Consider the following 12,668-nt stretch of genomic DNA (forward strand, 5'->3'; position numbering starts at 1 on the left):
GTCCGCGACATAGGGGTCCCTGATCAGCAGCTCCACGTGTCGGACAGCCGATACCGTCTGGCAAGCACAGTTCGAGCCGAGTACCCACAAGGCACGCAGGAATTCGGCTTGTGATTCTTCGGGGCGTTGTCGCCTTGTGGCAAGAAGGTGCCTGGCGCACACCTTGTTTACTGCCTTACGTACTGTCCCTTCAGCAGCATTATCGCCTCCGTATACAAGGGGGCGTCTCTGACAAGAAGGAAAACTTGCGGGCTCACCCGTGCGTTGAGTATTTGAAGCTTTTGGAGGTCGGTGACGTCGTCGGTGGAGGATCCGAGGTAAGCTTCAAAGCAGCTTAGCCAGTGCTCGAATGTCGCAGTGGCGTCAGCTGCTTGTGGGTCCAGCTCCAGGCGATCAGGCTTGAGTGATGAATTCATCTTAAAAGTTTAGCTTATTAAATTGATGTGCCATCAATTAATTACAAGACGAGTAGGACCGTAACTGAGGCTTTAATAAGCTAAACAGAAAGCCTCCTGGCCACTGATCCTGAACATGGGGAAGGGCCGGAGGTCAGCCACCTTTATACCGAGCCCGAGGGGAGGCGGAGCCATCAGGCAGTGGTTGACCACAATACATATAATACAGTAGCAGTCGACCACAAAACATATAATATACTAACAGTGGTTTACCACAACCTATTACTCTCTGCCGCTGCTTCTGGCTGGAAAACTGCACACAGTGTAATCTGTAACTCCATTTAAAAGGCGATTCTCCTAAAAGCCCATAGAGGCCGTTCGGTGCTTCTCCCACAATCGGGATCACCGCGGGAACGGCAAGACTGATCTCTCCGCGACACCCACTCTCAGGTCACGACCCTGACTTTGAAAAATCCTGATCTATGTAGAACAGAAAATTCTGGAAATATTCGGTTTGCACAACCACATCTCCTGCCTTCGCAACTGTCTCCAGCTCAGACTTATTCGGGGGGGGGGAAGAGAGGTGGATGGGAAGACGCCGCCCTGGGGGGTGGGGAAGGCTCCGCCCTGGCCCCGGGGGGGGGAAGGTTGGAGAAGGCGCCGCCCTGGGTCGGGGGGGGAGGTTGGAAAAGGCGCCGCCCCGGTCCCCAGGCAGTGGGCTGAATGGCAGGAAGCGGAGACGCTGCAAAGACTCCCCTGCGCCGCCGCGCGGACTGAGTCATCCGTGCACGGGATGATTTTGACGTCGCGGTTACGCAGTGGAATATGGCGGTTCCGTTGAGCGGTTGGTGATGCGGAGATCAGTGCTTCTCACTGCGGGTGAGTGAGGGCTGAGAATAATCAGTTGAGCGGTCGCTAGGTCCGTCGCGACCACCCCTTTCTCATCTTTCCCTGATCGTGGGTGAGCCGTGTCCCCCCATATCACACGGGGAGCCCCGGCCGCCGCCGCCGCTGCTCGCGCCAGGCTGGGAGGAGGCGGTTGCAGCGAGCGGCGCAGTTCGAGCCCCAGAGACAGAGCTCGAGCCCCCGGACCTGCGCCCTGGGGTGGGGGGGAACAATCAGCCTCGCGCCCCCGGCCGGCTCACCTGTCGGCTCCTTGACTCCAGCGCCCGCAGGAGCCGGAGCTTCAGCCAACAGCAACTGGATGATGGGATTCCAGGGGCTCTCCTGACGGGAGTGTGGGTGGTAGTATTTATGTAAATTGTTTTTCACTCGCTGATTTGTAATGATTTTGCTGGAATAATTCATATTCCGAGCAATGTAATTATTTTCTTTGACCTCAACCCTTCACCTGTTGACAGGCATTTGCAGAGTATCCATTCCTCCATAGATTCGGATTCTGGGATAATGAATGTGATTTAGTACATTTTTTGAAAAAAATAGAAATGTAAATTGCAATTTATGTATCCCTTGTATCTTCTGCACAGCAAGTGATATTTACTTTGTGCATCTTCGTTATTTTATAAGAGTAAGTCATGTAAATAATTTGAGTGGAAATTATTTGACCTATTTTCCAAATCCACACTCCAAACCTCAGCTCTTAATCCATTGAAGTTGTGGATTGAATTAATATACTTTCTAACCTTCGTTTATGCAATGCCCAGCTTTATTTTGGGCTTTTGTGGATGTGTCATGAAATTAACACCTCAGGGATACATATGCTTAGAATTTTAGATTGGATACTGATTGTCGTATTTTAGAATAATTAAAGAAAATGACCTCATAGCAGTCTTACAGGGAAGACTGGCATGGTGGCGCAGTGGTTAGCATTGCTGCCTCACAGTGCCAGGGACCCAGGTTCAATTCTGACCTCCTGTGACTGTGTGGAGTTTGCACTTTCTTCCCATGTTAGTGTGGGTTTCCTCTGTGTTCCCTGTGTTTCCTCCCACAGTCCAAAGATGTGCAAGTTAGGTCGATTGGCCATGCTAAATAGCCCTTTAGTTCCAAAGGTTAGATGGAGTTACAGGGATAAAGTGAGGGATTGGGCCTAGGTAGGGTGCACTTTCGAAGGGTTGGTGCAGACTTGATGGGCCCAATGGCCTCCTGCATGGTAGGGATTCTATCACTGTTGAAATCCTTTGATTAGCTGTATAGTGGACTCAAAGGTATATTGGGACATCACAACTATTCAATGTGGACTGATTAAGATTGGTTCTTTTCTTTTAGTAACTAATTTTCTCTCCACCATTTGTATTTGTTGCATAGATATTACACAAACTACAACTTAATTCAGAATTACAGATGACGTGCTTATAAATTATTCTACTCTTATTCCCAGCCATCGTAATGGCCTACTTCTATTTCTGCATTCATCTCACTCTTGATCTGACCAATAGACATCTTAGGCCTGAAAACATAAATGCTCAAAATACTTAGGTCAGGGGCATCTATGGGGAGAGAAACAAGAGTTACAGTTTCAGGGTCAAGGACCTTTCAGATAGATCTTTGACAGTGTCTCATGTGATTTGTTCCATTGCAAAAGAAATAGGAGCCAGGTGTAGGCCATTGGGCCCCTCGAGCCTGCTCTGCCATTCAATAGGATAATAACTCCAATTTCTTACCTGCTCCCCACAACACTTGACGTCCTTGTAGATCAAAATCTAAACTTAGCGTTGAATATATTCAATGACCCAGTTTCCTCTGCTTTCTGTGGAAGAGAATTCCAAACCAACTGAGAGAAGAAATTCCTCCTCGGCTCCATTTTGAAATGGGAGACCACCTTATTTTGAAACTGTGCCCCATAGTACTCGATTCTCCATGAGAGGAAATATCCTCCGAACATCTACCCTGTCAAGTCCCCTCAGAATCTTATGTTTTGATAAGATTAGCTTTCTTCTTCTAAACACCAGTAAATGCAGACCCAACCTGTTTAACCTTTCCTCGTAAGCCAACCCTTTCATCCTAGTAATCACCAGAGTGAACCTTCTCTGAACTACTTCCAATGCAAGTATATTCCATCTCAAGTAAGGAGACCAAAAATGTGCACAGTACTCCAGGTGTGGTCTCACCAATGCCCTGTACAGCTATAATAAGGTTTTCCTACTTTTATACTGTTGCACCTGCTAACTGTTTATGATTAATTGACAAGGACACCCAGAGACCTCTACCACAGTGTTGTGCAGCCTCTCTCTGTTTAACTTATATTCTGCTTTTCTGTGCTTCCTGCCAAAGTGGACAACCTCACATTTTCCCACATTCCACACCATCAGCCATTTCTTTGCCCACATATGAAACTTATCTATATCGCTTTCCAGACTCTATAACTTCCTCACAACTTGCTTTCCTACCTATCTTTGCGTCACCAGCAATTTTGGTCCCTTCACACAGGTCATTAATATGTCATAAATAGTTAAGGCCCAACATTGCCCCTTGTCGGACTCCACTAGTTACGGTTTTCCAACCTGAAAATGTCCCATCTATGTCAACTCTCTTCACTGTTCGTTAACCATGCTATTGTATCACCCCCAAAACCATGAGCTCTTATCGTGTGTAATAACCTTTTATGATAATCTTTATTGTTGTCACAAGTAGGCTTACATTAACACTGCAATGAAGTTACTGTGAAAAGTCCTTAGTCGCCACACTCCAGCGCCTGTTCAGGTACACAGAGGGAGAATTCAGAATGTTCAAATTACTCAACAACACGTCTTTTGGGACGTGAAGAACTGTAATAAATTTGTGAAACATGATTTCCCTTTCACAAAATCAATGATCATGTTACCTGATACTACTCTGATTTTCTAAATGTCCTGCTACTATCTCCTGAATACCCATTAAAACAATCCAGACTTTTAGATGGAAGTAGAAACTTCAACAAATACTTAACATACAGAATGCTGAAATTGCGCTGCAGTTGGAAAGAAAAATGCTTATCTGTCAGTAATTGTGCAACAATGCCACAATTATTAGTTTATGTGGTTATACTGTATGACAAAGAGGAACAGCTGAAAGATGGGATTGGAGGGAATCAGTGGTGAAGCCTGAGCAGACCCATGCTGCAAATAAATGCATTTGGAAAAAAAATTACTCAGTTTCAATGTCTTGGTTAGAAAATAAAATCTAGCCATTTTGAAATAAAAATTAAACCATTAGTAGTGTTCACTCATTTTGTACCCCACCCTGTCTTAAATACTGCAGTTTGTAGTTGGGCAAATTCCAACAACATACACATGACCGTTGAATGCATTACTTATTGTTTTAAAAAAAATATTTTTATTAAGGCATTTTGTACATACATTAAACACAATCAAAACCAGAGTAAGAACAAACCGAAAACCTCATAACAAATAAATAACTACCCAGCTGCCCCAACCTCCCTGCCGCTCCCCTCCACCCACCCTGCCTTCCCCATTTTAACCCCTTTTACCCCCCACCCACCCCGACACCTTAATTTACCTTGAAGAAATCAAAAAACGGTTTCCATTTCCATGCAAACCCATCCACTGTGACCCTCTTAAGGCAAACTTAATTTTTTCCAGCCTTAAGAACTCCGCCAGGTCGTGCGCTCGCAGCCCCAGCATCAGCGGCTCCGAGTCCCTTCACTCCAACAAAACCCGTCGCCAGTCGACCTGGGAGGCAAAGATCAAGATGTCTGCCTCTCTCGTCCTCTGGACTCCCGGGTCTTCCGACACCTCAAATATCGCCACTTCTGGGCCAACTTCACCTTCAGCTCCTCCGACATTGTGCCTTCGAACCCCTGCCAGAACCCCTTCAGCTTTGGACAGCCCAAAATATGTGGACATGGTTCGAGGGCCTCCCTGCGCACCGCCTACACCTATCCTCCACCCCCTCAAAGAACAGGCTCATCCTAGCCCCTGTCATATGCGCCCGATGCACTACCTTGAATTGAATAAGGCTAAGCTAAGCACACAACGACGATATGTTCACCCTCCTTAAAGCCTCTCCAACAACCCAGCCTCCATTTCCCCCCCCCCTTCCCAACTCCTCCTCCCACTTCCATTTTTGACTTCTCCCTACGGGGCGCCCTCCCAGTCCATTAACTCCTTGTGGATCTCGGATACCTTACTCTCACCCACTCTTGTTTTTGATACCACTTTATCCTGTAGCCCCAGGGGCAGCAGATTGGGAAAGGATGGCACCTGCTTCCTCACATAATCCCGCACCTGTAAGTACCCAAACCCATTCCTGCTGGGCAGCTCATCCTTCTCCAGTTCCTCTAAACTCGGAAAGCTGCCCCCCACAAACGGGTCTCCAAACCGCTCGATCCCTGCCCGTCGCCACCACCGAAACCCCGTGTCCAATCCCCCCCAGATGCAAATCTATGATTCCCGCAAATCAGTGCCCAGATGGAAGCACTTTCCAGCCACGGGTGCTGCTGCCCGTAATTGTCGTAAGTAAGCTTACATTAACACTGCAAAGGAGTTACTGCGAAAAGTTACTGTTCCCATACCCGCAGGGCTGTCGCCGTCACTGGGCCCGTGGAGTACTTGGCCGGCGAGAACGGCAAAGGTGCCGTCAGCAATGCCCCTTGCCCCTAAGCTCATGTCCTTGCAAGAGGCTGCCTCCATCCGCTCCCAAGCCGACTCCGCCCTCACCACCCACTTCCTAACCATAGCTATATTCGTTGTCCAATAATAATTCATTATATTTGGCAAGGCAAGGGGCAGCACGGTGGCCTAGTGGTTAGCACAACCGCCTCATGGCGCTGAGGTCCCAGGTTCGATCCCGGCTCTGGGTCACTGTCAGTGTGGAGTTTGCACGTTCTCCCCGTATCTGCGTGGGTTTCGCCCCCACAACCCAAAAATGTGCAAAGTAGGTGGATTGGCCACGCTAAATTGCCCCTTAATTAAAAAAAAAATATTTGGCAAGGCAAGCCCCCCCTTCCCCTCCCCCACCCCACGTGTTCCAACAGCACCACCTTTACCCTTTTCCCAACCTATACAAATCCCAAAATCAGAGCATTAGTTTTCCTGAAAAAAGATTTTGGAATGAAGATCGGGAGGTTCTGGAAAACAGATAAGAGCCTTGGGTGTACCATCATTTTCACTGTCTGCACCAGCTCCACCAGTGACAGCCGGAGTACATCCCACCTCTTAAAATCCCCCCTCATCTGTTCCACCAACCGCGCCAAATTCAATTTATGTTGTTGTTCCCAACCCCGCGCCAACTGGATGCCCAAATACCTAAAGCTCGCCCTCACCACCTTAAACGGCAGCTCGCCCAACCTCCTTTCCTGCCCCCTTGTCTCGATGGGGAAGACCACACTCTTCCCTGTGTTTAATTTTTATATCCGGGAAACGGCTTAAACTCCTCTAAAATGTTTATAATTCCTCCAACACCTCCCAGTGGATCTGATATATAAAGCAGCAGATGGTCCACATATAGCGAGAACCTGTGCTCCAACCCCCCCCACGGCCACACACACACACACTAGCCCTTGACGCTCTAAGCGCCATTGCCAGTGGCTCTATTGCCAAGGGAAAGAGCAACGGGGTGAGTGGGCATCCCTGCCTTGTCCATGGTGTAGTCCTAAGTACTAATTTGTACGTATGCTAGCTCCCAGCGCCCTATACAACAACCGCAACCAATCCACAAACTCCTGCCCGAAACGTCCCAGCACTTCCCACAGGTACTCGCACTCCACCCGATCAAACGCCTTCTCTGCGTCCATAGCGACAGCCACCTCCACATTCTGCCCTTCCGTTTAATAATCGCCTAGCTAGCTGTGGCAAAGATATCGGCTGAGGTGAGAGAGCAGGGTGAGAAGATGAAGGAAGTGGAGGAGGCGGTGTCGTAGCACAGCGACCAGTTCACCTCAATGGGGACGAGATGCGGAGGGTGGTGGAGGTCAACAGAGGACTCCGAGCAAAGCTTGAGGACTTGGAGAACCGCTCGAGGCGGCACAATCTGAGAATTGTGGGCTTGCCCGAAGGGACAGAGGGCTCAAGGCCAACAGAATACTTAGCTAAGAAGTTGGCGGAGTTGATGGGGGAGGGTGAGAACCCCTCCCGGTACGAGCTGGACCGAGCTCATTGGTCATTAAGGCTGAAGCCCAAAGTGAATGAGCCGCCAAGAGCAGTAATTATCTGCTTCCGTAAGTACTGCATGAACGAGAAGGTGTTAAGCTGGGCGAAGCAGAAGCGCGAGGTGCAGTGGGATGGTGCTGGAGTTTGGATCTACCAGGACTTGACGATGGAGTTGGCAAAAAGATGAGTGGCATTCGGGCGAGTGAAGGCGGCACTGTACAAAAAGGGGTGCGATTTGGTATGGTATACCCGGCGAAGCGGAGGGTGACGTATGATGCCAAAGACTTTTATTTCGAGACAGCGGAGGCGGCTGAGGCGTTCGTGAGGGCAGAAGGCTTGGACAGACGTGAGGAGCGGAGCTGGAAGAGAGACTGTGGACTGTGATTGGGGAGCTGGAAAATGTATAAATGCTATAACTTTTTACTGACGTGTGTTGTCATTTACTTCTCTTCACATTTTTACAGAGTTCAAGTTATTGGTTGGTTTGATTGGCATTCTGTGTTGCGGCGGTTATATCTTATTTTCGTGAATTGTATGGTTGGATTGTTGTTTTTGTTTTATCTTTCTCTGGGACTGGGTGGGATTAAATTATATATGGGACTTTTGGAGGACCAAGGGTTCTGTGACAAAATTGAAAAGGTAATTGAGGAATATGTAGGTTTCAACTGTATGGGTGAGGTGTCGAAGGCAGTTGTCTGGGAGGCTCTTAAGGCAGTGGTGAGGGGTGAGGTGATTTCTTTTAAAGCCAGGGTTGACAAAGAGGAAAGGTTGGAGCAGCAGAGGGTAATAGATGAGATGTTGGACGTAGATCGGAGTTTGCAGAAGATGGGGACCCAGTGAAGCTGGAAAAGATGAAGGAACTACAGGCGAGCTTTGACCGACTATCTACCAGGAAGGCGGTGCGCCAACTGAGACAAGCAAGGGTGCAGTTTATGATCATGGAGATAAGGCGTGGAGTATGTTAGGTCAGCTCTGGAGGGAGGCAGCGGTAAGGGAAATTGTTCAGGTGAGGGATAGGGCAAGGAAGTTGGTGGTGGCTCCGGATCTGATTAACAAGGTTTTTGAGGAATTTTATGAGAGGTTGTACAGGTCAGAGCCACCTGGGAGACCGGGTGATGCAGGAATTTCTAGATGGGTTGGAGCACCCGAGGTTAGGGGAGGGGGACAGGGCTATATTAGAAGGAGCGATAGTGGAGCAGGAGATAAAGGATGCGATTGGAAGGATGCAGTTGGGGAAGGTGGCAGGGCCGGATGGATTTCCGGTGGAATATTATAAAAAATTCAAGGATAAGCTGGCACCCCTGATGGTGGGGATGTTTGAAGAGGCGATAGGGAAGCGGGTGTTGCCACAAACTTTGGGGCAGGCATCGATTTTACTGTTGCTAAAAAAAGATAAGGATCCGACGGAGTGTGGGTCGTATAGGCCCATATCACTTCTGAATGTGGACGCAAAAGTATTGGTGAAGGTACTGGCGGGTAGTCTGAAGGAGTGCCTCCCGAAGGTGATAGGTGAGGATCAGACGGGGTTCGTGAGAGGGAGGCAGCTCTTTTCAAACGTTAGAAGGGTATTAAACGTCATTATGGCACCGGCAGAGGGGAAGGAAACAGTTGATTGTGGTGGTTGTGGCATTGGACGCTGAGAAGGCGTTTGACCGAGTAGAATGAGGGTACTTGATGGCAGTTCTGGAGAGGTTTGGGATTGGACCAAGATTTGTGAACTGGGTAAAGCTACTATATAAGGAGTCGAGGGTGAGTGTCCGCACAAACAACATCAGCTCGAGATACTTTTCTCTCCACATGGGACAAGGCAAGGATGTCCCATGTCCCCCCTGCTGTTTGCACTCGCGATTGAGCCATTGGCCATCGCATTAAGAAGTTTGGGGGTATGGAGAGGAATAGTGTGGGGGGAGTTAGAGCATAGGTGTCCTTATATGCCGATGACTTGCTGTTATACGTGTCGGAACCGAGTGTGTCGATAGGGGGAATATTGGAGCTGCTTTGAGTGTTTGGGTCTTTCTCAGGGTACAAACTGAATTTAGACTAGAGTGAATATTTTGTGGTATCTCGGCCAGGGGTGGGGGCAGGGGTGGGGGGGCTGCCATTCCGTAGGGCAGGGACTCACTTTAGCTACCTGGGGGTGCAGGTTTCCTGGGAGTGGGTGGGGGGCTCCGCAGGTACATTTGTAGTTTGGTTGGGAGAGTGAAAGCTGATCTAGCAAGGTTGGATGGTCTCCCTCTGTCACTGGCGTGTCGGGTACAGGCGGTTAAAATGAACGTGTTGCCGTCAACCTTATAGTGGATTTAGACATACTTTTGCCAATAAATTCCTTACCCCATACGATGGACCGGTTCTCATAACCAAAATCTCTGGGAACCGAGTTTTAAAAAGTCCAAAAACAAAGACAATGGTGGGAGCTACCTTGTGTGCGACCTTCTCCCTGTTGCCACCGGAAGTCTCGCATCTGTCAAAGATTACACCATACATAAACTCGCTGGGGCTCCTCCCTCTGTCACTGACGGGTCGGGTACAGGCGGTTAAAATGAATGTTTTGCTGTGATTTCTGTTTATTTTTCAATGCCTACCGATTTTCCTGCCAAAGGCTTTTTTCAGGGAGATTGAGGGAAGGATTAGCTGTTCATATGGGGAGGGAAGGTGGTCAGAGTTAGAAAGATGCTGCTACAGAGGGGAAGGCAGGCAGGGGGTTTGGGTCTCCGAACCTGATGTACTACTACTGGGCAGCGAATGTAGAGAAGGTGCGGAGCTGGGTCAGAGGGGTTGAATCCTAGTGGGTCAGAATGGAGGAGAGTTTGTGCAGGGGGTCGGGACTGAAAGCACTAGCAACAGCGCCGCTCCCGATAGCTCCGAGGAAATACTCAGGGAGTCCGGTAATAATAGCTTCATTGAAAATCTGGAGGCAGTTTCACCAACACTTCGGGTTGGGGGCAGGGTCAAGGGAAATGTCGGTTCGGGGGAAGCACAGATTTGAGCCAGGGAAGTGGGATGGAATTTTTTGGAAATGGGAGAAGGGGATTCAGACACGAAAAGATTTGTTTCTTGGGGGTCAGTTTGCAGGATTGAGGGAGCTGGAAGCGAAGTATGGGCTAGAGCAGGGGGAGATGCTTGATACATGCAGGTTCGAGATTTTGCCAGAAAGGAGATACAGAGCTTCCCGGTGGAGCTGGCCTCCACATTGCTGGAGGAGGTGCTGATGGTAGGGGGACTGGAGAAGGGGGTAGTGTCAACGGTTTACAGAGCTATTTTGGAAGAGGAGAAGGCACCACTGGAAGGGATCAAAGCAAAGTGGGAGGAAGAGTTGGGAGAGGATATGGAGGAGGGGTTCTGGTGTGAGGTGCTCCGGAGAGTGAGCGCCTCCACCTCGTGCGTGAGGTTGGGGCTGATACAGCTGAAGGTGGTATACAGAGCACACCTCAGGAGGGCGAGGATGAGCTGATTCTTTGAGGGAGTAGAAGATGTGTGTGAATGTTGCCAGGGGGCCGCTAATCACCTTCATATGTTTTGGTCCTGTCCAAAGCTAGAGGATTACTGGAAGGAGGTTTTTAGGGTAATTTTTAAAGTGGTGCACGTGAAACTGGACCCGGGTCGCCTGGAGGCCATATTCGGGGTGTCGGACCAGCCAGGGTTGGAAATGGGTGCAGAGGCAGATGTAGCCTTCGCCTCGTTGATCGCCCGAAGGTGGATCCTGATATGTTGGAGAGCAACCTCTCCACCCTGTGCGCGCGGCGTGGTGGGGGTGCCTGTTGGAATTCTTGACTCTTGAGAAGGTTAAGTTTGAACTGAGGGGAAGGATGGAGGGGTTCTAGAATTCATAGGCATTATTCACTGTGCACTTTCAAGAACTGGATAACATCGAATATTAGTTGAGGTGTGTGGTTGGGGGAGGGGGGCGGTGTGTGTTAATGGTGACTATGGGTGATCCCTAATTCCTTTTATGTCATTTGTTTATGTAAACATGTGGGCTAATGTTTGGGGTTTGGTGGGAGGATGGGATCGTTGTTATTGATATGGGGATTGACATATTTCTTAATGATTATTGTTTATTGTTGGGTGTAAATTTGGGAGAAAATGTGAAAAAGGAGGAGAAAGAAAACACTTTTTAAAAAAATAGAAATAAAATAATCGCCTAACATTCGCCGTCAGATGCCTCCCCTTAACAAACCCCGTTTGGTCTTCAGCTATAACTCCCGGCACACACTCCACGAGGCCAAAACATAAAACATAGAACAGTACAGCACAGAACAGGCCCTTCGGCCCTCAATGTTGTGCCGAGCCAAGATCACCCTACTCAAACCCACCAAACCACCCCCCCCCCCCCCCCCCCCCCCCCCAAAACCTCACTTTTATTAGGACACTTACGGGCAATTTAGCATGGCCAATCCACCTAACCCGCACATCTTTGGACTGTGGGAGGAAACCGGAGCACCCGGAGGAAACCCACGCACACAGGGGTAGGACGTGCAGACTCCACACAGACAGTGACTCAGCCAGGAATCGAACCTGTGACCCTGGAGCTGTGAAGCATTTATGCTAACCACCATGCTACCCTGCTGCCCCTTTGAACATAAAACATACAGTGCAGAAGGAGGCCATTCGGCCCATCGTGTCTGCACCGACCCACTTAAGCCCTCACTTCCACCCTATCTCCATAACCCAATAACCCCTCTTCACCTTTTGGTCACTGAGGGCAGTTTATCATGGCCAATCCACCTAACCTGAACGTCATTGGACTGTGGGAGGAAACCGGAGGAAACCCACGCAGTCAGTGACCCAGCAGGGAATCGAACCTGGGACATTGGCGCTGTGAAGCCACAGTGCTATCCACGTGTGGTACCGTGCTGCCCTTTGCCAACAGTTTGGTATCCACAGTTAGCTGCGATATCGGGCGGTAAGTCTCACGCTGCTCTGGGTCCTTCTCCCTCTCCGGTATTAAGGATATCAAAGCCCTGTGATAATGAAGGGGGAAGTTCCCCCTCATCCCTTGCCTCATATGCCCTTGCCAGCAGGGACCCCAATTCCCCAGAAAACTTCTTATAAATTCTACAGGAAACCCATTTCATTGCCTGCGTTGCCCCCATACCCTCTATCACCTCCACTAATCCAATGGGGACCCTCAGCCCCTCCACCAGGTCGTCCTCCACATTGTGGAACTCCAACCCATCTAGGATCTAATCCTCAAAAACCCCATTCACCCCCACCGGGTCCAGTACCA

At 49.2% G+C, this 12,668-nt stretch overlaps 1 protein-coding gene across 2 annotated transcripts in view; it reads left to right on the plus strand.

Moving 5' to 3' along the window:
* Nucleotides 1-1,134: 1,134 nt before the first annotated feature.
* cdkl5 (cyclin-dependent kinase-like 5) overlaps nucleotides 1,135-12,668 on the plus strand; it is a 285,976-nt gene continuing 274,442 nt past the window's right edge. Inside the window, exon 1 of one of the 2 annotated variants that reach the window (XM_038802545.1) lies at nucleotides 1,135-1,274. The gene's annotated coding sequence lies outside the window, so the exon portion shown is untranslated. The remainder of the gene's footprint in view (nucleotides 1,275-12,668) is intronic. The other variant, XM_038802546.1, reaches the window with a different exon arrangement.

The sequence above is a fragment of the Scyliorhinus canicula genome, chromosome 7 (genome assembly GCF_902713615.1).
Source record: "Scyliorhinus canicula chromosome 7, sScyCan1.1, whole genome shotgun sequence".
Taxonomy (NCBI): domain Eukaryota; kingdom Metazoa; phylum Chordata; class Chondrichthyes; order Carcharhiniformes; family Scyliorhinidae; genus Scyliorhinus; species Scyliorhinus canicula.